Genomic DNA, 27,096 nt, shown 5'->3' on the forward strand with positions numbered 1-27,096 from the left:
AAGTTACAAGTAAAACCGAACATCACAAATATTGTGCTTGTTAGTTATACAAATGGACACTAGTTGCTTGACCTATATCCCAAGTACAAAAAAGAAAATCCAAGGTACTAGGGTTAGGTCCATCAGAAATGCTGAAGGAACACGTATTCTTCAAGGCAGCAGTCACAACCTAACCTGTCTGCCTAGTTATGTGTGGTCTATAGTGGTCTGGCCTTCCTGTAGCTCTAGAGAAACTGAGTTCCCCCTTCCTTCCTTCCTTCCTTCCTTCCTTCCTTCCTTCCTTCCTTCCTTCCTTCCTTCCTTCCTTCCTTCCTTCCTTCCTTCCTTCCTTCCTTCCTTCCTTCCTTCCTTCCTTCCTTCCTTCCTTCCTTCCTTCCTTCCTTCCTTCCTTCCTTCCTTCCTTCCTTCCTTCCTTCCTTCCTTCCTTCCTTCCTTCCTTCCTTCCTTCCTTCCTTCCTTCCTTCCTTCCTTCCTTCCTTCCTTCCTTCCTTCCTTCCTTCCTTCCTTCCTTCCTTCCTTCCTTCCTTCCTTCCTTCCTTCCTTCCTTCCTTCCTTCCTTCCTTCCTTCCTTCCTTCCCTCCTTCCTTCCCTCCTTCCTTCCCTCCTTCCTTCCCTCCTTCCTTCCCTCCTTCCTTCCCTCCACACTTCCGCATTTCCTTCCGCACTTCCTTCCGCACTTCCTTCTTTCTTTTCCACCTTTGTGTAAGACTTTCAGAATCTATAACTTCATTTTCATATATTGCAACACTGCAGGTACTCCTCAGTAGCAGATACTTTTTTTTCAGGCTCTTTTTTGCTTTTTGAGGAGTCTGTTGTAGTTTCAATGGCTTAGTCAATGTCGTAGTTTCAATGTCGTAGTTTCAAGGTTCTCTAAGGGACATAGCAGTTGAGGTGTTATTATGCCTCTCCCACCCATGCCTGTGAGACTCCTTTGCAAGTACCCTGATGGCTGCTGCTCTACTACTCTCCCTGTGGCCTGGAAAATCTATTTCACACTCTACAGACTTAAGTATGAGCTGCTATTTTATTCACACTTATTCCATTATTCAAAAATTGTGGTGAGTTACCAGCTGTCAATGAAGAGTGTTAGTGATATGTCTATTAGCACATTGTCTTGCTTGATCTGACTGTGGGAGCAACTCATTTCTTCAGCACATCCTTACAGACAGTCCTTCGCCATGTGTTCCTCTCTAAGCTCTTGAATTGTGTTTGCTACTATTGAATTTTTATTACGTAGACATCATTACAATTAAAATAACTATTCAAGTCACTCTTCAGCAAAAGCGTGTTAGCAGAATCAACCTCATAACTAATTGGCCACTGGAGAACATTAGAGTTGTATGAAATCATTGCCTGGAAAATAATGTTTCCTTTGTATGTTGAAAAGCAGACACAGCAGATTTAGGTAAATGCAAATTTCACCTGGTCTGTAACCAATTATGTTGAAGATGATAGATAAATGAAAAGTAGAAGTTCTCATATTATAAGATATAACATTAAAAAAGTATAAAAAGGGGAAATATGGAAGCATAAAAAGACAGATGCAGAAAGAGGAAATGAAAATTATATTGTATTGATTCCAGCTGGTTCTCATAACACTTGCTAACAGGTGTAGGAAAGTTTCTGATAATAAATTGAAATACCTTTTTTAATAAGAAAATACAGAAAAAGAATATTTTAAATTATAAAAATATATTGAAAAGGAATGGATTTTATACTTCTGATTCTCAAAGTTGTGATTTTAACTTTTTATGACCTTTTTTACTTTGTAGTCTATCATACCACTATTATTTTTATTGGATTTTGTTTTCTTCATTAATAAAGGTCAAATTCTAAGGCAGTATTTCAATTAAATTATGTCTCAACAGTAGAATCTATCAGAGAAATGATTGATTTGCCACAAGTCGTGATAATTTCTGCTTTCTTGTTATTACAGTTGGCAGTAGAGAATATATTGTTTTGTAGGCATCAGCTAGTCTTGTACCTTAATACACATGGCTTAACTTCTTTATAGACTAAAAGGTGGCTAATCTAAAGAGTATATTGCATTTTATGAGAGAAAAACTAACAAAATTTAGTAATTATGTAGCCTTCAATTTTTTTAAAAAACAGTGATTTGGAGAACCTCTCTAAACTGTTGAAAATACTAAAAAATTCATGTGGATCTCATTGCTTTTAAAGTGTTCTTGAAGTTGTAAGTGCTCATAAAACACTGAGAATGGGAAATACCCAAAACAGTAGGCATTATGTTATTCCTTGATATTTCAAAACTGTTATTTTCTGACATTGCAGTAACCGTGTTCACTAAAAATAATTGCATCATTACCAAACTAAGTTATCTATTAATTTCTTATACGTGGTACCATATTGACTAAGCAACTCAGATGCACTCAAATTTCCCTCAAAACACTGTTGTGATGTAGAAATAATTACATCCCTTTTAGGAGCAGAGCCCTAAGAGCTGATTCTGTGCCTGCGATATTCTGTGATGAGTCTTTGGATCTCGGTCTACTGGATCATATAACAGAATACACCAAAACAACCAGTAAACCTCAATTTGAAATTTGCTTGTGTGTAAGCCAAGCTGCAGAAGGGAAATAATATGGTCATGTATGTGGTCCTAGAAAGATTTTGAACAGCTGGAAACATCTATTGGCCTGTCTTTGCATCAAGGACTTAGCAGATGAGATAAGGACTACACAGGTGACATTCGTATATAAAGCGCATATATAAGCTAAGAACCAAAACTGACTTGAAAACTTCTACCTGCTTCAATGCCCTTTTCTTAGGCAACATATGACTAAATTGAAAACTCATTGCCCTATTTTTAATCTTTTGGTCCTAGTGTGTATAGTCTAGACTCCTTAGCCCAAAGGTCAGTCCTAATCTCAGCAATGAGGTTTGTTTTGCTGAAGTCCTAAAAACCTGATGGCACGCTCAGATTGCATTTAGATGCAATGTTAGACTCTTTGAAGAAGGGATATAAGTGTTGTGATGTTTTCTTTTATGCAGTAACATGTGACTAAAATCATGTAATTCAGGAAGGAGCATTTTCCTTGAGAAGAAATTGCTGTATCTATCCTAGTAATTTGCATAGCTTGTATGACTTTCTATCTCATTTAGCAGCTCTCTCCCAAACCACTGCATTCAACAGCTAGAATTTATCCTCAGTTTCAAGTGCCTGTTGGTAGGATTCTTCTCTTTCATAAACAGCTTAAATTTTCTTTTTCCCATTTACCTTTTAGCATAACTACAAGAAGTCTTTTTCTGGTACTAATAAATGGGCAAGAAAATTGCAGGTAGATTTCTTTTACTCGAGTAGGAGGAGGTTTCTAAATGCCTAGTGGTAGTAGTGCATAAAGTTGAAAAGTAGTTTGATAATTTTGTCTTTCCCTTTTTTTTTAAAGGATAGCAGTGAAAATAATTTTGTGTCCCAGCACAGTTCCTGTTCTAAGGGAGTATTCAGTCTTCAAATGTAAGATAAAAAAAAATAAAATATTTATAAAAATAATAGAAATACAGTATAAAAATTATTGTATGATGGTGAATGATGATTATTATAATGTTACAGAGGACCTAAGTTTTGGTATCTTCGTGAGACAGCAGAACTGTCAGTCCTTAATCAGTAAGACTGTAGTGTTTTGTACATTCTTTCCAGCAGCATTTCATAAATTTTGATGAGCATTTTGTCATCATTGCTAGCTGGGGATGGCTTGTGTCTTTGTCTATATGATAGGTACAGAAATAACATAGTTTGGCTGCAAGGACAGTGTAACATACAGATAACGTAGAAATGCCAAAAATATGTTTCTCCATTGTTTTCTGCCTATCAGTACCTCCTACAAAAACCTCTTTGTCAGCTTTCTATGAAAACCTTCTGAAGGAAATGTTTCTTTCAAAGAAATCCTGCCATTGTCATATTTTTGCTGGTTATGTGCCACAAAGCCACGTACACCACCGCTGGACACTATAAAGACCTCAAGATGGATTTGAAAAAATTAGAGGGAAGAAAGAGAGAAAGAGAAGGCTGGGAATCTTACCTAGTCTCTTTTTGCTCTCTCTCCTCTCAACTCTCCTCAACTTTCTTCTACCACCACCAGCTTGCTGGCCTCGGGAGGACCTCAGCCAGCTTGGAGAAAGACTGAAACTCACTGCTGCTACTGGCTCCATCTATTAGTTATATCCCTTTTCACTGTACTTTCTTTTAAAAGCTAAATAAGGGCAGCTTTTTGCAGATGAACTGGAGGCCAGCCTGGACTGGGACAGGGCCAGAGAGGTGAAAACATGCATCCTGCATTCCAAAGGACTTACCCTCCTGCTGCTAAGAATTAACATCAAAACATGGCAGAGAGAGAAAGAGAGACACAAAGAAAGGGAGAACCTGCCTTTTCCCTCCCCCCCCCTACAGCAGAAGGGTAGTTGTTTCATGGTGGTAACTTTTCTCTGCTTCTACAAAATAATCTTAAGCATTTTTCTAACCTTTTCTTATTTTTACTCTTTTTCTTTTGCATCTCTCTAGCAATCAATCAATAAAATCAGGTTTTGGTGTTTACAGATAACTTCTGTGAGTTTTCATTTTGCTCAAGGGAATATTTGAACCAGTAGTTCTGTCTGCAACAAAATTAAGCAGATTTGAATGATACAGATAGGAACAGAAAATCTTGGATTTTAAAATCAGTTTTCATTCCTGTCAAAACCAGTGAATGACAAAAGAATATAGGAGTAAAGATATGTTTCCTCCACGTATCTTTAGGATCTTAAATATTTTCATCATGTTTTCTACTGCAAAATTGTTTCAAACTGAAGCTTATATTCTTTCCATGCATACTTTTAATGTGGGAATATTTTGAAGCCTATTTTTGCTGTACTCCAAAGAAGATGTCAGCATTGTGTAGAAGAAAGTAGAGAAATCTCAGAATTCAGAACTGTTGCATGTAATCATGTTTGTACCAGTGACTCATTGGGTACTTGAGTGGATTAGAAGGATTGAACTGAGATCTTAGCCTTAATTCTTTTTCTCTTTTCTTTTTTCTTTTTTTTTTTTTTTTAATTTGAGGGGGAAATTGCTTCACTGCACTACTAATAGAATTATTAAGGAGTCTGTAATTTGTCAAGGACAAATTATATTGGCTGCAAGAAAAACAGTTTTCAAAATTTTTGCCTTCACTTGAAAGTAAAACTCGATGATAAATCCAGTCTCCCTCTGCCTTTTAATCTCTCTATAGACAGAATCTTGCCCTTACTTCTCAGAGATCACCTGTTTGTAACTGAATTGTGGAATTGGTGAAACATCTTTTAAAACACTGCAAAATTAAGAAAGACTCACAGGAAAGCAGAGTTAAATGTTGAAAAGGTAAAACATTCAGTATTAATTCAAAAGATGGAAATCCACATGAAACAGGAAAGTTAAAATGCACAGTGATGAAAGCCACGTAATTGAAGACCTTATGCAGCAATGTATGAATTTTTTTCAACATATGTAGATAATGTTTTGTACCATGTAGGAAAAACCAATGAAATAGAATTATTTCATATTTCTGAATTTTTAAATATGATAGTGAAAAACCAAAATGAAAGTGTGTAAAATTAAAAAAGTATGCATTTATAACAACTTGTTAGACAAAAGCCAACATTTAAAACCAATAACCAGATCTTGTATTTTGGGTATCCAGTACAAAACACTTTTAAACAGTCTGACTTCTTTGTTTTGCAGTGGTTTATGATGACACTTTTAAGAAATCTCTGTTTAAGAGATTGAGATATTCAGATTTGAAGCAAAAAACTAGATTGAATGTGAGAATTTTAGCTTAGTATTCCCAGAAAGTTAATAAAGTTAATAATCTGTAGAAAGAAATTAATGATTCAGTCAGGAATGAAAAGATTAAAACTGAGAAACGATATAGCATTTTTCACAAATTGTCAACAATTTATATCTTTCTTTTTTTCTTTTTGATGTTACAAAATATTTAGGATCAGTTTCTGTGTTCATGTTTAATTTAATTGTGCACTAGAAATGCCAATCACTTTTGTAGGTTTGTAGAAGTTTTACAGTGAAAATTTTGTTGCACTTAGTTACTTCTCGTGGTTGGTTTGTGATGCATTACCTGAATAAGTGAGAGCTTTAGAGTGTCAGGTTACTTTAGATGAAAGTCAGATGACCAAAACTGCTGTTAATGAAGTCAGAAACTTTCATTTGCTTGAACAGCTCCCAGTGTGACCAACAAACCACAGATGAAGTCATCCTTTGAGCTTTGTTGTCTAATCATTATCATCCACTTACAAATTCCTGGTCCTCTTCTTGCTTGTAATAGTACAAAGCTGTGCTGAAGGTCAACCGGCTGTGCTGAAGGTCAACAGGCAGTGCCAAGAAAACTTTCAAATTGATTTTGATAAATTTTGCTGTTGCAAGATATCCCTCATACTTATATTCCTCTCTAAAACTCTGCTGTGGGACCAGTTACAGTGATAAAAATCTATCTCAAGCATATAGTATGATTATCTTGCGTTTTCTATAGACTTGGCTTAGAAGAGCTTATTCTTTGCCCTTGCTTAAAACTGCAGTTCTCAGTCAAACAGAGAACTTTGTTGCATTTTGTTCATGTGATGATTCTCATAGTGTGTGTTCACTTTTTTATTATTATTTCATGTGAGAATTCTGATTCTCTTTGAGTTTATTCTTTGTAATTTTGATATGACCTTCAAAGAGAGCTCACAGCTGAGGCAGCATCTACAACAATGGCTGTTGTTGAAAGCTTGTTGATAGAGATTGTTATCAAATTATTTTCCTTTGTAGAATCTAACACTATAGTGTTTGGAATTGCAGTATATTAATTACAAGAAACATTTATATTCAGTGTGTTCTGTGAATATTTTCATAAATATATTAGGGTTGTTAAAATAAACCTGATGACTAAAAATGCTAAAAGCATTTTTTCTACCCCAAATAGAGTAGTTTTCTAAGATATATAGTTTAAAGTCTTATAAGCTAAAGGGGTTTTGAGATATTTGAGAAAGAAGACTTAACTTTTACAGTACATTTTATCTTATCACAGATCATGAAAAAAACATGTATAGTTCCCAATTCCAGATAACTTGAGTCCCATATGTATTACTGGAATTTTGAAGAAGTTATTTATGATAAGGCCTAGGATTCTTAATCTTAAAGAAGGAGACTTTTGTTGTAAGATAGTGAAATGTGATATTAATTCAAAAATTTGTAATATATTGCAGCTTTTTTCCTTAAAGTAGAAGTACTTAGAGGAGTCAATGTCTATTGTGTTCTTTATATATTTCAGACACAGAATATTTGTATATGTAAGCATCTAAAGTAAAGCTGGCATAATGGATGCATGGCAGTCATAACAAGCTTTTTTTATGGCAAGAATATATAAAAATCAACTCTTTAAAATGAAAAGCTCACTTTATTTTCTACATGTGCTGTTATCCACTAGCTGCTGTTGGAAAAAAGTTTGCTGTTGAATTGATTCCTTTCTGTATATAATGCAAGTATTTCAATAGTGGACAATTGAAGTAGAAAGAAAGAATAACAAAGTTTGTTCAGCTGGAGTAATATCATGCTTTTAGGCTTACAAAAGAAAAATTGATAATAGTTGAGACATCTAGCATAGATTTTGAATGTATTATAAATATAGTCTCCATCTGTTTGCTTTTTTTATTGGCTAAGGTGTTGCAAAGAAATCCTTTTTTCTCTGAATTATGTGTTAGAGATACTTGTTTTGGCATGGAAAAATGTTTTTAGATGAAAAATTGCTATCTTAAATTATACTTTCTTCAGAAATAAGAAAATAAGCATCAAGTCATGACAACAGATATTTGTGTTTATCCAGAACTTTACTTCATGACCAGATAACTGGTGATGAAGAATTTGAAAGAGAGGAAGGACGAATTACTATTTTAGAGTCACTTGTCATGGATTGCAATAGCCATCAGTAAGAACAGCTAACTCTTTTAAAATTCGTAACCGTTGAATGACTACATTTGGTTGAACATTTTCCTCATCAATTTGCTCCCTTTTGGCCTTCACTGAATATTGCAGAAGAAATCACTGATTTCCCTGTCAAATCAACAGAAAGTTTCTTATTGATTTAGATGACTATTGGAGTGTGTTGAGGCTTGTATTTGTGATTCTATGAGTCTATGATTCTATGACTTGAATTTCTATGTCTTTCTGAAGACAAATAAAACTCCCAGTCTGTCTTCAGCCTTTCCAGTTCACAGGTACAGTCTGGATTTTAGACTGTAATATTCCTCCTGTTCAGGAGAAATATTTCTGTTTGACTCAGTAGCCACTGGATCCTGGTATTCATTAGCTATTTGACTTTTTTGTTTGTTTCACCAGCTGAGATAAAATATTTTTAAAAGAAAAGAGATACTTCAGGAAATCTGTTTGTTTTTTTCAGCCAGCTTTAATGTTTCCTTCTGCTTTTTTCTTTTGATTTCCTTTAATAATTGAAAGTTAAAAAAACACTCATTAAGTTACATCAGTCTTAGAAAGACCCATCTAAGCATAGAAGCCATAAAAGTAATCAAATCCAAATAGTTTTAGTGCCTATTGGCAATTACAGTAAATATTTGTATGTTTGAGAAAAAAAACTATGATGACTTTTCCTTTCTTTATACTAACCACATTAGCTTCCAGTTTGTGAAACATTACATCATTATCTCACTGTTCATAAAGTTATTCTAGGGATGATCTGCATAACATCAAATGCAAATTTTATATTATATGTTCCAAACACATATAAAAATATATTGAACAAAGAATATTTTCATAGCACATTGCATAATAGACTAGGTGTGAAATTAGTTTTATGGTGAATGAAGACCCTGACGATTGTTAGTCCTTTATTATGTACAGCTTATTTTATATGGCTACATTAATTTTTTCATAGATTGTACAGTATACTTCAATGAATGAATTAACCTCATAATATATAGACAAATTTCTAAATATCTCCTCAGCTATTTTCACAGTTATATTCATAATCAGATAAAAATTTGCATAATCTGCCACGTTAAAAAAAGTTAAGATGTCAAGAAAAAGATGAAAATTTGTTTTTGTTGAAGTTTTACATTTGTGTCAGTTCCATGATTAAAGTTTCTCAATATCTTTCTGGTATAACATTTTAGTTATACTCTAAAGATTAGGAATTAGGGAGAGGCTTTAAATCTTGTTCTATTGTTACAGATTTTTTCTCACATTGCTATGGGGCCTCGCCAGTGCTGTTGCAAAGGTTCTGAATATATCATTCAAAGATTCTCAATCCCAAAGAAATACTTTTGCTGTCCATGTTCTGTAAAGCTGAATTTCAGTTGTAGGCATGCATAAGAAGCCACCTATGCACTGGTTTAAGTTGTTTAATGTGGGCATTCGTTCATGTATTTTTTCAGAGAAAATGTTTTGGTTCATTTTGTAAAACAATTTCTGGGAATACAACCTCAGGTTACATCTTGTAATCAATCTATTGTTTACAGAACAGTGTCTGGGAACACTGCTAGAGTTTGGGAGAACTGCCAACTAAAGTTTTGTTTACAAAACAATCACCAGGAAGGCAGACAAGAGTACTTTGTTGATATAAACAAGGGGGTTTTTTGGGAACAGAGGGGTCAGGATATAGTAAACAATGAATAGAACGGTTTCCACCTTTTTTAGCAATTACCTGAGGGGTACCAGAGGAGGTCACTCTAACTTTTACCCCAAAGTTGGCATAGCACCACGGCCTCTTATGGTGAAAGGCCTCCTGTTAAGAATCCTTCTACCCTTTTACATACTGATGTTGGCAATAGTGGTTCCCGTTTGGGAAATTCCATAGGGAAGTGTCCAGGTCTGGATGATGAATGTCACCAATGTGAGTCTTTCCTAAATAGTGACATTAAAGGCCTGCTACAATGTGACATTAAAGGTCTGTTAAAATGTGACATTAACGGCCTGTTAAAAGAGATTCCTATTGTTACAATGGTTCCAGTTATTACCTAAATTGTGTTGTGACAGCACTAGTGTTTATGAAAGTAATGAAACTATTGTTTAAAATTGGAAGAATGCTGGTGTTGCTTTCCCTGTTTTAGATCTAAGAAAGGCCATGCCTCAAGGAGACTCGCTGGAACTTTGGAGGGGGCTTTGGACAGGCCAGTCCCTGGGTAGTCTGGAGCTTGGTTGGATCTCGGTAAAGTGCTAGGGCATTTGGCACCTCCCATTAACTGGGAGTTCAGGCCAGAATAAGTGTGTAATTCTGGTGAGCTGGCCTGCCATTTATCAGAAGGGTGTTTTTCCTACAAGGATCCGTATATGCAATTCTCTGCTTTGTGTTGGGGCCTGGCTAGTGCTTATCAATTAGCCATGGACCACTCCCAAAGGGTTGAGGCCAAAACAGAAAATGAAAATATACCATCCAAGACCCATGATGTTCCTGTTCAGCCTACTGAAAGTGGAGTCCAAACACAGCAAAAAGACAATGCTGTCTCTGAAACTGAGGCTCAAGCTACAAACCAGGAAGTCAATGCTGTCCCTACTACGACCAGTGATGTTCCTGTCCCATCCACAGGAGGCGGAGTCCAAACACAGCATGAGGCCAATGCTGTTTCTGAGACCCAGACTCAAGCCGAATTCAACACAGCTCCTGCTTGCTCTGTGGGAACTCAAACTCAAGCTGCAAACCCAGAAGTTGCTATTTCTACCAAGTCCACTGAAACCACAGTGGTAACTCAGACTCAACCTGAAGCCAACACAGCTCCTGTTTGCTCTGTAGAAACTCAAACTCAAGCTGCAGACCCGGAAGTTGCTATTTCTACTAAGTCCACTGGAACTGCGGTTCAAACTCAAACCCAAATCAAAGTCAACACAGCTTCTGCTTGCTCTGCGGGAACTCAAAACTCGAGCCACAAAACTGAAGATTACCATAGTCCCCATAAAGAAGAAGAAGGCATGGACAAAGGAGACTGCAGAACCTACAGACCCATCCCTGCAATTGGAACGTGTAGGAGAAGAAGAAGGGGAAGAAGAAGAACCCATTCCATGCACACTAGAAGACCCAAACAAAGCTGATACTGGTATCCCATGATTTCCAATGATAAGACAGCCCAAATCCGTGAGCCAGTCCTGAACTAGGAACTGTGACTGTAACCAAAAGGCGAAGGATTCAAGCTGAATTGATGCTGGTGCTGATCCTGGATGACAAGACATTTGTCTCGAAGGACTACATAAGGACTATATATATATAAATATATATATATATATATGTATATATGCATGGGATATCATGGCTAGGCTTCGCGAACGAAGATTTGAGAAGGACACTACCCACGCTTGCTGCAAGCGTACTGGTGGATGAAAAGGCTGATTCGGGATTGGCAGGTCCAGTCACAAAAGGCACAGCGGAAAGTCTCCCTAGGTGATATTGGCAAGGAATGGTTCTTTCTGCGTTGTCTTTTCTCCTCAAGACTGATTCTCTATGTATTCTCAAAGGAAGCAGCAGCGTCGTGAATAGTGTGTCTCCATGAATCCCGACTGGAGGCTAGAGTGGACCATTGGTGGCAGTGGATATGGCCAAGACTGAGGTGTTGTTTCAGGGAGTCCTTGTATCTCTTCTTCAGGGCTCCTCTCTTGTGGCAGCCGGTGGTGAGTTCACCATAGAGCACAATCTTCGGAAGGCAGTGATCCTCCATCCTGGAGACGTGCCCTGCCCAGCACAGCTGCGTTCTCATCATCATGGCCTCGATACTGCTGACCACGCCTGTTCAAGAACAGACACACTGGTCACGTAATCAGACCAGTGGATGTTTAGGATTGAACGGAAGCAGCGCTGATGGAAGCGTTCGAGAAGCCACAGGTGGTGGCGGTAGATGACCCAGGATTCAGACCCATATAAAAGAGTAGACAGTAGAATGGCTCTGTAGACACTAATCTTTGTACTTTTCTTCAGGTGTTTATTGGACTTTTCTTCAGGTGTTTATTGAACAGGCTCTGTATGCCTTTGCTCGCCTGTTGTCTGTCTCTTTGTCAATCTTACCATCTGAGGAAATGATACTTCCGTGATAGGTGAAGTGCTGGACTGACTTAAGCTCTGAATTGCCTATGGTGATGTGAGGATGATGGAAGACTTCCTGAGGTGCAGGTTGGTAGAAAAATTCTGTCTTCTTCAGGCTGACTTCCAGCCCAAAAAGCTCAGCAGCCTCTGCAAAGCAGGATGTTAAGCGCTGCAGAGCTGCTTCTGTGTGAGCAACAAGGGCGTCATCATCAGCAAAATTTGTTCTGGATGTCTCGAAGTTTCTGTTGGAGCTTGCTGCATGCAAGACAAAAGGCGGCTTTTTTTATATGGCAAGATGGCTGAGCAAGGTGTGCTTGAGGAGCAGTTCTCTTCTTCTTCAACAATACCTGGATCTCTTGATTGGTTTTAGCAAACCAGTCTTTGTTTTTCTTGGAGGAGAACCATAGGGACTCTTCAGAGGACTGCAGGATGCAATTTTTAATATGGTGCCAAAGCGCTTCAGGAGATGGATCTATGGGATTATCTTTAAGTCTAGTTTGAAGGTTTCCCTGGAAGCTGTTTCTCACTCTGGCTGTTTGAAGATTGCTGACTTGGAGCCTCCTCCTTGGAATGCCGCCTCTCTTAGGTTTGGGCTTGAAGTGGAGGTTAAGTTTGCAGTGCACAAGGCGGTGGTCTCTTTGACATTCTGCACTCGGCATCACTTGAGTATGATGAACATCACTGACATTTCTCTGTTGTACTAAGATATAGTCAATGAGGTGCCAGTTCTTGGATTGAGGATGCATCCAGGTTGCCTTCAGGCTGTCTTTCTGTTGAAAGATAGTGTTGGTGATGGTGAGCTGCCATTCTGCACAAAACTCTAGCAGGAGGCGTCTGTTATCGTTGCAGTTTCCAACGCCATGCTTGCCCAGGACTCCTTTCCAGGCTTCAGAATTCTTACCTACTCTGGCGTTGAAGTCTCCAAGGATTACGATCTTATCATCTGCAGGAACATTTTGGGTGAGATGGCACAGGTCTGTGTAGAATTTGTCTTTTTCCGCTGGGTCAGCTTGGAGAGTTGGGGCATATACGCTAAAAAGAACAACATGTTGCTTGTTGTGTAGAGGGAGACGTAAGGACATAATGCGATCGGAATGACCTGTCGGCAGATTTTCAAGTTTGGAGGCAATGGAGTTTTTAATCATGAAGCCAACTCCTGAACGGTGTCTTTTGGTTTTGGGTTTGCCTGACCAGTAGAGTGTGTAGCCAGCACCATGTTCTTTAAGGCTGCCTTCCTCATGAAGACGAACTTCACTGAGAGCAGCAATGTCAATGTTGAGCCATGACAGTTCGTGGGCAATTAGAGCAGAACAACGCTCAGGACGTCCACTATCCCCAGTATCAAGCATGGTTCTGATGTTCCAACATGCAAGTGTTAGTTTGAGCACACCTTTGCAGGCAAGTGTATGCCTTTGAAATCTCTTTGTTTTTGTCTGACAGCATGGAAGACATCGGTTGGCTGCGGTTATCCAACCAGGTGTGGAGATGAGCTTTGTTTAGGCCACCTTTGCTAGGCCCCTCTCTGTGTGGAGCAAGCAGTGCTGTCCCTAGAAAAGGCTGCTTGGTCATTCAGGATGCTGCCGCAAGAGACTGTCATCTCCAGGGTCAAGTCTCTAATAACCCATATCCTGAACAACCTGCATGCAGGGTTGGGTCTGCGGCTTCCAGCTGCTTCCTATCACCTGCCGTTTTTGACCCTCGCCTGTCGCTACAGGGCTTTGCAATGTGGGTGAACCCTTCAAGCCTGTGCAATGGACTTTTTAGGAGAGGCACAGCATGCACGGAACTGGCCCCACCCTTTACTCCTAAGGTTCATCGTGGTGACAGTGAATACCTCAGGACGTAGGTTTGGTTAGAGTATCCTTCTCTTAGATGGATGGCCTTACAGGGCTAAGCAACCTCCATCTGCCCGGGTTTAGGGTAGGAGTTGTCCTTCTCCTAGGATGGTTGCCAGATTGCTAGCGAGCCCATCCTGCCCATGGACACACTTTGTCTGACCCTTCAGCTGAGACCTGTCTGGCATGGGAGACCCTACCAGAGGCACAAACCACCTCCAGCATAGCTCTCAACCTCATGAGGGCACGCAAGCTTCTCCACCGCGACAAGGGGGTGTCCCCGGAGAAGTGAGATATGAGTGATTGCGAAAATACAAGGATTGCATGGAAAGACTAGTGTGGAATAAGGGGTGGAGAATGTGATGGGTTTGATCCATGGCTTCCTCAGTAACCAGGTGTAACTAGGGAAGTGAACATTACATAAGTATTCCACACATGTTTTCCACGTAATAGAGGAGGAGGAGGAGATAGGAAGTAGTTTAGTCTTCTACTTCCGTCAAGGCTTGGAGGTAGGAGAAGGAACCTAGACGGTCGTTTTCTTCAGTTGGTTTTCTAGCCCGGGACATGGTGAGATTTTATCATTGCCTATTTGCCTCCTTTTTAAAGTTTTTGATTGTATTTGTCTGTTTCATTTGTTTTGGGTTTTTTTTTGTCCCTCCTTATTCCTTGTTACCCATTCCCTCTTCCCTTTTCCCCTGGGGAAGGCCCCCAGATAGTGTGTTCAAATTGCATATGTGGTTGTAGATGTTAGTAAATATAATTTCTGTTTTAATTCAGTTCAGTTTCTTTTGAGTTCTTGTTTCTTTTCTTTTTTTTTTTCTTTTGCTGGGAAGACTTTGGGAAGGAGGGAGGAGGGCAGTACAGGGTTGGTAAAAGAAATAGGCCAAACCCACACAAGCTGAATTTCAGTTGTAGGCATGCATAAGAAACCACCTATGCACTGTTTTAAGTTGTTTAATGTGAGCATTCATTCATGTATTTTTTCAGAGAAAATTATTTATTCTGAATATTCTGATTTTGTAGCATTAAGACCTGGAAAAGCGCAAAGCAAGCACAACATTCTTCTCCAGACAGAGACCAAATTTGCTAATTGATGAAATTGCCTTTTTTTTTTTTCCTGGGAAATGTCTATTTGCTAGGACAGAACAGTTTCCTGTAAATACACTCATTTCAGTCTACGTTTTTAGCTGTAGCAGTATAGGCCTGTAACACACCTAATAGTTCAGTAACTGGGAATGAATCAGTTTTGTAGGAGATGAAAGAGGGGTTTTTTTTCTCCACCTGATTCACATCTACATATTAAACCATAGCTCATCCTGACCTCTTCTGTCACTTCTTTGTACACCTCTCCCATTTCTGATGTTACACCAGCAGAAATGCTGCCTGGTCACAAGTTAAACCATGTAATGGAATGGACTCAGATTTCTTACAAATATCTGAGCAATATATGTGTGTGTGTGTGTATATATATATATATATATATATATGTGTATGCTGTGTGACTGCAGTAGCAGCTGGGCTAAACAAAGGACACCCCAGAGAGTGAGGTGGGCTGGCAAAGTGAGTGATGCTGCTACTGGCACAGGAGCTGGAAGCAAGGCCAATCCAGCCAGTCCTACCAGTCTCAGTACTCTTAAACATCAGACCATTCTGTGATTGAACTTGAAGTGGTTTGATACTACTGTAATGGAAATACTTAAATCTCAGATTCAACAGTGGATAATCATTTCTCATTGATTCCTGTTACGTGTTTTAGTTCCTTGACCTAGATTTATATCCAAGTTCCAAGAGGTGTCAATGCAAGTTGTTTCTGAGGACTACGCAAAGAGCATGCACTCAGCATTTTAAAATTTTTCAGTATGGATTGGTAGCTAAGCTTTAACTTTGCCTTAGCAGTTGCAAAATAGGTCACAGATAATAATTATAAACCATAACCATTTCTATTTAGACCATGTAATGTCCTATTAAAGTGCTGGCTGAGTGGTTTCATGACATCTCTAATCTTTAATTGAAATATTTATTGTTAATTTGGGAGCATCTCTTGCTATAAGTTGTTTCATATTCTTTCTATGATTTCCCTATGCTGACATAAATCAGATCATAGGAAAGTCCAGCAGAAAGTCCTCTGGGGAAGACTGAAAGAGTCAAAAGCAACATGCTTTCCTACCTACAGAAAAATTGCAAAAGGCAGCACTGTCCAGAAAGCAGGAGTAGTTTGGGCTTGTATTCAGTCAATGCATACCTTTTGACAATCTTTGCCTCAAGGGCTACTGTTGAGGCTCCAGTGAAAATTAAATCTGACCCTGACCAGTGGAAGTGCTAAGAAAGGAGAGACAGATTTGTTTTTAATGTCTTGAGAGTGATTTGGAGTTGAGTTGCATTTGTGCTTCTCAGAACAAATTCCATGAAATTCACCCCACGGTTGTAAACATCTCAATTCAAATACCTAAATATTATCTGAACTGAATATCTCTTTTATAAAGGGACTTTCATGGTGTCTAAGGCAACACAGTAAACTGGATGTATGTAGGAATGATATTTCATATTTGCCTTTCATGTGCTTTGTTACAAGATATGTTTTACCAGTCTATGGGAGAAGGGGGGTGAACAAAAAAAAAAAACCTAACTGTTTTAGAGATTTTGAAGAATTTTTTGTTACTGTTTTCTATGGAGGAGTGTTTTTAAGTTGCATAGGATAATTAAAAAAAACAAACTCCAAACCAAGAAAACCAAAACCCACAATACTATATACCAACTTCTAAAATAGAGAATGTAAGTTATCTTCATAGAAGAAAAGTGGAACAAAAAAATCAGTTTTGACCAGTGCATTTGGAGCAGCCATAGTATATACTATATAAAGGGCTGTGTTCACACAGCTGAAAAGGTATAATTACACAGGGTGAAGACGTAGGGAGATTATTTTCATTAAAAGTGTAGCTGTAGGTGCTGAAGTTGCCTTTTGAAGGCTTGAAATCTCTAGTCAAAAACTTAAGTGGAAAAAAAAGAAAGAGAGGATAAATATTTCATTTCAAGCTTAATTTAGAGAAAAAGTAAACCAAAATGTTTGCAGGGACATGAAAATTATTTATGAAGTATCTTTCAGGAAAAAAAGTATTTGTATAGGTAAAAGTAATTATTTTAAGACATAGACTAGGGCATTTGGTAAGTGTATAACAACAGGTCTGGTTACACTTATTGCTTTGAGCAGCTGCATAACTGTGGTGGAATTTGCAGGTTTTGTTCCAAAAATGGTGCAGGCTGGGAAGAGAAATCAATATGGTGATTTTAAAGGGTGTGAATAAGCATCCTGTGTTTTTTATGATGGTTCAGCATGGTGATGCCAGTGATCCAGCTGCAGCCAAATGGTAAATCAGTGTTGCCTACATGAAAGAGAACAACTTTTCAGGATATCTTATAAGCTTTTTTACCTGCAATTCTGGACGCAAGGGCTTGTCATGATTTCTCTGGTGTAGGTTTCTATTGACTTCCATTTTCTTCACTCATCATTTCAGGGCGCAACTTTGTTCTTCCTGTTTCCATGTCCACAGCACAAGAGTATTGGAGACTCATGCAGTGTAGTCTTTTATTCATGTAGATGTTACTTTCCTATGCCACAAGTTCTTGAAAAATACTATTTCATGCTGAGGATTGAAATCCTGTATTTCATTATTGTGGTAGGAACTTTGCATGTACAAAAAGGTGTTATTTGCAGTAATAAGTAACTTAGACTATTGTGGGGAGTGACAGTGTGTGTGTCTGGATCTCTTAAGGTCTGAGGTGATTAATGAATGCATCTTTAAGGACCAGAGAACCACCTGTAGAATGTGGATGCCTTGTAACCAGTAGGATCTTTCCATGTATGTTAGGTAAACTATGGACCAATAGTGTGCTAGCATGTTATATACAGGAGTAGATAAAAGTGAATCTGTTACTAAAAATAAAGTCCTTTGTCTTCGGTGAAGCCTTCTGATCACACTGCAGCCTGAGTTGTCTCTGCCTCCTCTGACTCTGCAAAGCTATCTACATTATCCCGACAAAGGGCGACGCCAATAGAATACCAATTGCATCCCAAGTAAGTCTTCTTGAATTTCTCCTGCCATCAATATGTAGTACAAGCAGTATTCCAGTCCTAGCTAGACTAAGTGCATAAATAGCATAAACTGTTTATGCATCAATATAAAATAAATGGTGGCTGTTGTGGATCCACAGAACTGAAGGAAATTATATTGCTACAGTTGCCACAAAATTCTTCACTCTCTACTTATTTTTAAACTCACTTTTTCTCAAACTAATCTTAATTTGTTAAACTCAAACACTTCATGTGTGTCATTAGACTGTTGACCATATATTTGTGATCAGTGCACATTTTCCACCATTGCGTATAGTTAACACCTTATTTCTCAAAGCCTCCAAGTACAAAAAGTACTCATAGTACATGTATAGACTGACAATATTTAAAAAGTGCAATATGTATATTAATAATCAGCTTTATTTAGTAATTTGTGATGTGGATATTACATATGTTGGATTATATAAAATAATCTTTGGTTTTAAATGGAAACCTCCTAAAGTAGTGTCAGGTGGTGTTTGATGAGATTCTGTTTCTGTTCTTGAGTTTGCCACTGATTACTGCATAATTTTACAATGTAAAATATGAATTTATAAACTTCCACTATAAAGAAAACCCCCCATATTTTATACATTTTCAGAAAATACATTATTCTCTGAAGTACTTTTTGAGTTAGATATCCACATACTGTGTTCATTTCTTTGAACTCATCCATTGCAATGAGTTTAAAATTAGATTATAAATCATTAACTTTCACATCAAGAAGTCGACGCTTTGGATTTCTGAGCATTGGGAAGATTCTTACTTGCCTAAGGATGTCATTTAAGGCAAATATTAGAAGGCAGAGAACCATACTATTGGGAAGAGATTCATAAAAACTTAACTGATAGGCCCCAGCTTCACTACAGAATTCAGCTATTAACCATTTGGTGAAAAAGTTACAGATATTTCCAGCTGTTAATCTAAGTAATAGAACTTTTCAGTGCATGATTCATTGCACTGTAAGTTGCTTTATATAATGTCCTTTTTTACAGTAAACATATATCTTTGGTCTGAAAAAGGCCAGGGATAGGAGAGGGGGGAAAGCACCATATCTTCTAATTATTTTTTTTTGATAATTAGACTGATGACTTAATTTTCCCTAGAAGAGTGTTTATCACATTTAACTTCAAATATGTGTTATTCAACTCAAGAGTACTGCAGTTTTTAGAAGGAAAATATTTAATAAATGCAAAATTTAATAATATTTGTATTTCTGTGTGTTATGAATCAGTAAGTCCTCAGGAGAAATGTGATCTCTAACAGAACCGGTAATAAATAAATGAGAAATAAAATAGCTTAAATTAATGCCCTGTAATTAATTCTATCTAACTCCTTTTCATACCAAGATTATAAATTTGAATGAAAATTTTTGATACAATGTTTCTTTATTTTCCCTAGTAAACAGAAAAAAACACATAGTTTATACAGAACCTTGTAGGATTCCCTGAAAACCAGTCCTACAAAACACAAGGCTGATAGAAAACTCTGCCAATTTAATATAACCTGTAGATGTTATGGAGGTCTGCAGTTCAGTCTTTTCAGACGTTCACTGTGATTGTACCATAAATGGAGGTTTGATTAATCGGAGCTACTGTGGGGCAATGTATTGTGCTTGTGCCCTCTCCCCTTGATGAACAGGGGGGATGTTTGAAAGCCTAGTTCAGTAATTTAAGCGAAGTATCACCAGCATTGCTGTTGCAGGTTTAACCAAGCAGTTAGCTTTTGCACAATCACTCTTTGTTCGACTCTGTACATAGACCTATTGTGAAGAAACCCAACGGTGCTTTCTGGGATTTTTCTTTCTTTGTTGTCATTTGGGTGCAAAAAGGTTATTCAGATCGAAAGTCTGTTTGTTCTTTGTGTATGAAGAAGTTGGAATCTAAATTAGTGACTGCTAATAATATCTAAGAACACATATTGTGCAGCAGTGAAGCCAGTCATGGGAGACTGAAGTTTTCAATAAAAATGCAGTGCAGAATTCTCAATAGCACATCAGGTATAAGGGAGAGCAAAGAGAACTGTGCTCTATAGTAGAGGAAATAATAATGATTAAAGATGACTGTTCTGCTAATAAATAATAAATCAACAAGAGACTTCACTGGTAATAATACTATTAAGGAGCAGAAGAGATACACTCTCCCTCTGTAAAGTAAGGATTTTAGACAACGTGAACAATTTAACACTTCTCTGAAGATTTGGCTCTAGTTGATCAAAGAGAATTTTATGATCAAAGGTGCTTTTTAGAGATGTAAAGGACCAGTGAGAAAATAACCTTTATTGAGTGAGCATAAACTCAATATGTAATTCATGACCTCTAACAGCACAAAATCCTATATTGTGGACAAAAAAAAATCAGTCTGTATCTATCTTAGCACATACTAAGAGGGGAAAAAATCCATTTTTCTTTTATAGGGAGAAATGGAATGCCACAGAGATGTCCAAGAAAATATCTTTGAAATGACTGACAGAATCAACAGGAAAGAAGAAAAGACCATGTTTGCATGGAATGTGGTTTTGGCTTGTCCTTTCACAACTGACGATGCTTTACAATTGGAGGAGGAAGACACTGTATAAGATGATCTGGTAAAAGATCAGCTTTCCATTAACATGGATTAACAAAAGAAAACAGTGCAGCTGGAATTTAAGTGATATAGCCAAAGAAACAAGACTTAATTGGCTTCTCAGTTATGAAGGTTCAAATTTTAGCTGAGGATTCTTGATGCAGGCAGCACTCTTTAAGGAAGTGAACTATTTAACCTCTATGATAAAAGAAAGCTCAAAATTACTGAAATATTCTCAAACAATATATTTAGGATTTAATTGTTATTTTTTCTAAAACTAACCACTATTGAACATGTCAAATATATCTCAAATATTCTCCTGGTAGAATGCACCTACAAACAAAAAAGTCATGGAGCAGCTGGGATTTATTTTGAAAGAAATGAGAAAATGTCCATGTTTGTTATATAAGTTAGTGCTGATAGCCAGGTACAGGCTACATTTATTTGTGTGATTCAGAAATAATTCTGAACAGAGAAGACTGGATTTAAATCTGTTGTACATGTTGTGTTCACCCATGAATTAATGCCCTTAATAATGCCTTGCTGATATCCCCAGTTCCTTTCTGGGCTTTGTTTTGTTACTTGTGCTGTGTTGCTTTTCAGATTGTGCTACTGTCAGAGGGTCCAATGCTGGTTTTCTGTTACTCTGCACACTCTGCTTCTGAAGAGAATTCCTCACATCTGGGCTCCTGGGCGGTGGCAGGCGCTTGACTACCCAGAGACACATTAAGTCCTCCTCCAGTCCTTCTCCTGCTCTAATAAAAGAACTAAGTAAACAAACAAAAAATCAGAAAAAAATATCCCCTCCTTCCCATTGAAGCCACTTATTTATTATTTATTATGTGGACAATAATATTCCATAATTGTTTTATCAGGCGTCTTAATAAAATTTATTTTTATTAATGAAGTTTTGATGACATAACTTCAAGTCAGAACCAATATGAATCAGAAAATTTATTTTCTCAGCAAATACATACAGGCAGAACCTTCAGTTATTCACTTCCTTGTGTATATTTAAGTAACTTACACTTACAATCCCATTGTGTGGAACATCATCTTAATGTGAGAAACAGTTCTACATTATTTTTTTTTCCTAGGCAAACTTTGAGGACACTTGATTCTGTTAAAAAAATTCAAAATAAGAATTCCTGAATTTTGAGTGCCAAAAAAAAAGCATATAAAATTTAATATTTGATTTTCAAGGCTATTGTAATAATTAACTGAAAATAATGTTTAAGAAAGTAGAGTGTTTGAAGTGAAGGATTTTAGGGGTTTCAACATTTTAAAAATTTAATATCTTGCCAACTAAAAGGTGAACATCACATATTATCTAACAAAGAAACAGTGTATATTCTGATTTGTGGGAGGTCATTAAGTGTCAAAACTCTAATTGTAAAGGAGGTTTTGGATCATGGAAAAAAAAAAGCTGTCTAATACCATTAGGAGTGTGTGGTAACACATGCCACCCGTCTGGATAGGTGATCTGAGGGAAGAGAACAGGTGAAAGACTTGAGTCATTAGCAATGCCTGACAGGCCTGACATCTGAGATCTCACCTGTTTTCATATAGATGGAAAGGGTATATATTAAAAAACTGAAATTAGAACTCAATATTTTTCTTCATTAAAAGGTGTGGGGGTTTTTTCTCTTTTTCTTTGTTTTGTTATCGTGGATATAGAGTCTTTAGTAGTCCATAAAAAAGCTGCAGTTTGCCAGTGGATTAGACAGAAGTTACTCTATTTTAAAAATAATGTTATTCAAAAGTTGTTATTCTGCAATGTCTTAAAATCATCTCTATATTATAAAAAGATTATAAAAATTAACTACAATAACTTGTAGTTAAAGTAAAATTCCATGATGATATAAACACAGTCAATTTTCATATTTTCTCCTCAGTCTATTTAAAATTTTCTCATTTTATGTTCTGGGTACAAATGAATAAATAATCCTGAAAGAAGGAACCATAACTCAGAAGACTCCAACTCCAGGTCAGGGCTCTAATCACCCTGCTACAAAGTAATTTTGTTCTTCTCCCTCTCATTTCTGCCCAATTTTTTTTATTTTATTCTTTGTTTCATTCTGATACAACTGCAGTAAGAAAATGAAGAATATGTCTATGCTTCTGTGGAGGTGTAGGATGGATTGAGCCATGAGTCTGGTAGAAAAAGCTAATGGCTGAATGGTGAGAGGAAAGACTGAGAGAGGCATTAGGTCTTCCTGGACTTTTAACCACTGGAATATCCTGTTGTCTAATCATTAAGATCCTGTACAAAGTTGGCCTGTGGCAAGTAGCACTGTGGGATTCATTGCCAAACAAAGCAGTTGCAGTTCCATTTTGTGAGGAACCTTGTCCACTTTGTGTGTCAAGAGTGTTGTGGAGATAGCTTACTCTACTAGGCAAGAGAATCTGGAGAACCTAGGCCTTTTATGTGTTCTTCAGGCCATTTTTTTAGTTCTGCTTTGGCAGCGGTGAGATTTTGAAACACTGAATATCTACTAACTAGGTGTTGTTCAAGTTCCATGACTAGCTTCTTAAGCTTTGAGTCATTTCATTTCAATATAGACCAGGTTTTTCCATATCAGAAATATTCTATAACTTCTGTGTGATGCTGAATATAAGTCCTTCTATGAGTTCTGTATGCATGTATGGCCAAACTTTGCGAACTTCGCTTTCCCCACGTGGGGGTGTGCCCTTCCAGCCTGCGTAGTGGATTTTTTAGGTGAGGCTCAGCGTGCGCAAAACTGGCCCCACCGTTTGTCCCAAGGTTCATCTGCCACGGCCAAGCGAGCTTGGACGGTGCCAGTGAAGTCCTCAGGACTGTCACAGCACCTGGTACTACCCAGGGCTGACCCTGCTGAGCATCCGAGATCTGACGGGATAGGATGGCAGGGAGGCATTGAACTGCCGGTACGGTCTCCACTGAGACTCGAACTCATGACCTTGTGATCAGAGTCCAGAGTGCTCACCATTACGCCACTGGACCGCCCTTATGAGTTCTAGTTGTATTGTATTTTGCTTAAAGCACAGTAAAGCAACAGTATCAGCAGCAAGTCATCGATCCACTTTCGACAGAGGCTGTTATATTTTAATAAAGAGAGAAACATTTTTGAGCAAGGAGAAACTCTTCACACTGCAATCATGAGTCTCACGTGAGAGTACCAACAGCCATTTAGAAATATGATAATTGAGAAGAGAAAGCCTGCCTGCTTAAAATTAAAAATATTCAATGATGACAGTGTTTGAAAGAACACATTTCAATTCAGCTCAAGACTCAATATTAATATGCAAAGAAGCTGAGTGATGGCTTTTCAGTGAATAAGGATTTAAGAAGTAGATGGAAATGACATTAGCTCAGTTGGTTATAGCATAGTGCTAATATCACCAAGGTTGTGGATTTGATCACTGTAAGGACCATTCACTGAAGTGTTGGACTCAATGATCCTTGTGGGTCCCTTCAAACTCAAAATACTCCGTGATTCAAAGAATCAAATCCTACAAGTGCTTCAGTTCAATAAATTTACAGAGGGAATGAAATTATTCAAGGAAGTATTAGAGGACTGAACCTACTGAGTGGGTAGACAAAGGATAGACAGGATTACAGTGGTTGTGTATGTATACCCCCTCTCTCCCATCCTCAAAGTGACTGTAATCTTTGTTTGTGAGAAAGCAAGAAAAAAATAGAGCATTGTGTTAACTATCAGCAGAGGCTCAATGTCGACCAATTAATTAATCTACACCTTTGAACTGAGCACCACTTCTCTGTTGGAGAAGGAAGATCTCTGGTTATCACAAATTTACAGATAGCATTATTAATTCCCATAATCTTCTAAAATGTGTTTGTGTATGGATACCTGGTGGATAACAAGGAGTTCAAGTACTCAAAACATAATTTTATTCTGATCTCAAAGCCATTCATATTGTTCTTACTTGCTGTAGGTGGGAAACACCAGAGGCAGATACACCTTAGCTCTGACATGATGATTTTTTGCACAGCTTCACAGAGATTGAAAGTTTAGTTCTTGCAATGATGCTCTGCTTTCTCAATGTGCAAGTTTGTGCTGGTGCTACAGATTAATGAGGAAGAGACAATGCCTCTGTGCCAACCTCACTGTTCAATGTAGCAGAGCCCTTCCACATTTTACCACATTAAGATGGACCTTTCAAAACTTTCTCAGCTGAGGGAAATGCCTTTTTTGTAAATAATGAAATAAGCTTAAACTTTATGGAAAAAGAAAAATAAAAGAAAAACCAAACAATGAAACTGACCTTTAAATGTTCCAAACACCTGCAATTCTATGGCATTACAATTTATTTAACCTTTGAGAGAGTGTTCATTTACGTCACTCCAACTTTATTGTTTTTCAAGTGGTTTTGTTCTTACTGGATAACAAATTTCACTGAATTTTATATATTTAGTCGCTCAAATACAGGACATGAATGAGTCAGGTCTCAAAGTTTCTTTTCTTTTTATTTAAAATACTATTTTTATAACAATATTTGTTTTGCATTTTTCCTTCTTTGTGGCATTGCCCTGTACAATTTCTAATCTAACAATACAGGGTTTCATGAGACCAAGTCTCTATGATATAAGATTTCAATTTTAGGAGTGCTGCATATCAAAACATTAAAGTAATAAACAGTAATAGTCATACAATAGAGGACCTTTGAGTCAATCTGCCACTGCCTTTTTCTTGTGGAAAAGGATTTGTCTTAATCTCCATTTAAGAGCAGTGTTCAAATGCTTGTATTTCATGCACAGTATTGAGCTATTCTTTTGCTGTGTCTGAGATAGGTTTCTTCTGAAATTCCAAGTGGTATTTATTTGCTAGAAGGACAGATTTAGGCCTGAGAAATAAACCGGGGAAGAGGTGCTCCTTCGCTTTGAATGTATCCTCCTTTCTTACTGAAGAGTAACACCTAGACTTTGTTGAGCATAGGAGTCATCCCTCTGGATATCATACATTGCTATTCCACCTATTGTACAGGTTTTAAAATAATAATAAAATAAATAAAAAGGTGACAATTTTCATGAATTTAAGAACTAGTACAGTATGCCATTGTAGGTGTTGTGTCTGTGCAGAAGAATCTGCTTTGGAGTTCTCCCAGGAGGGATTTAAAACATTTTTGAGAGCATCTATTTGCAGAAAGCATGTTTTTTGCATCTGCAGCAAGATTTTGAAACTGAGACAGAACATTACCTTTCACAGTAAAGGCCAATGAAAGCCACATAAATTTGGATCAGAAATATTTAGTAGTAAAAATGAGATCTATCATCAAAGATGAGAAATCTCAAGGTAAATGTTGAAGTGCTTTTCTGTCATTTTAAATGAGTAGTTGAATCTGAACTACTCATACAGACCTGCTTGCCCACCTGACCGTGTCCCTCTGCTGTTTTATTAGTCTGTGTGCCTGGCCCGTTGTTTGACAAGATCCATAGAAATCACTGGAGAATTTGAAGCCAGTGTGGTCAACAACTTTAGCATTTCTGTAAATCCCTCTTTTCGTGAGCAGAAAAATGTGTATGTCCAAAACTACCCTTGTCTTTTTTGTGCAGACAGACGATCACAAAATTTCTTTTCAAATGTAGACGTTTTCATGAACACCTTGCCAATTTAAATTCTTCCCAAGATTATATACTTTCCATAAGTGTATTGTTTAAGTTAAATGCTTTTAATGAAAGTATTTATTCCCATTTAATGAACAAGGTTCATAACACACTTTTATATTTTAGCTTCCTCCAATACATCTGAAATTACTCTGAAACTTTTCATTTTTATCAGTATTACATGTTCCAATCATCAGTTTTCAGTACAGTAATCAGCTCACCAAACAGGATTATATTAAATGAGAAGTATAATACAACTTTAATTGCTCAATAATATACCTACATGATTGACTTTTGAGCATGTATAAGTAATATTTCTGACAGAAGAATATGTTCTAATAGGTACTTTCACTCTGTCAACTCTATGATTTTTTCTATCTTCAAATTTTATTTTTTAACTAAAAATAAAAAGTGCAATTCTGATATGCCAAATGAATTTATGATCATGACGCAATTGAAAAATATGTTTTCTTGCTTTGTTAAAATTTGTGACAATGTAGTAACAAACATTACCTCATTGCTGTTCATTTCAACTAAGTTTCTCATAAAATCCAAATATAAATTGTGTTCTTGAGTGGATGATACAGCCATTACACAAGATCATATATAGCAATGTTTTATATTCTATATTTTATAAAAAGAACAGAGCTAAAGATCAGAAGGAAGTCTGTCTATCTTTGCTATGAAGACTTTCTGTGTACTGCAAAATATGAAAACCTATTAAGGGAGGAGGATATTGCTCTTTCCCTGAAAACAACAAAAAAAAGCTTAATGAACTTTCACATGTACCAGTTGAAAGATGGCAAAAGACACGGTGCAGAAACCTTTATAAACATGGATTGTGGTATTCCTGAGAGAAGGAAGAACAGAGAGAAGCTCTAATAGTCTTGCTTCAGCTATGATACAAAAAAGGACTCAAAGATAACTCTATGGAATTGGT

Source organism: Pithys albifrons, chromosome 5 (genome assembly GCF_047495875.1).
Source record: "Pithys albifrons albifrons isolate INPA30051 chromosome 5, PitAlb_v1, whole genome shotgun sequence".
NCBI classification, from domain to species: Eukaryota; Metazoa; Chordata; class Aves; order Passeriformes; family Thamnophilidae; genus Pithys; species Pithys albifrons.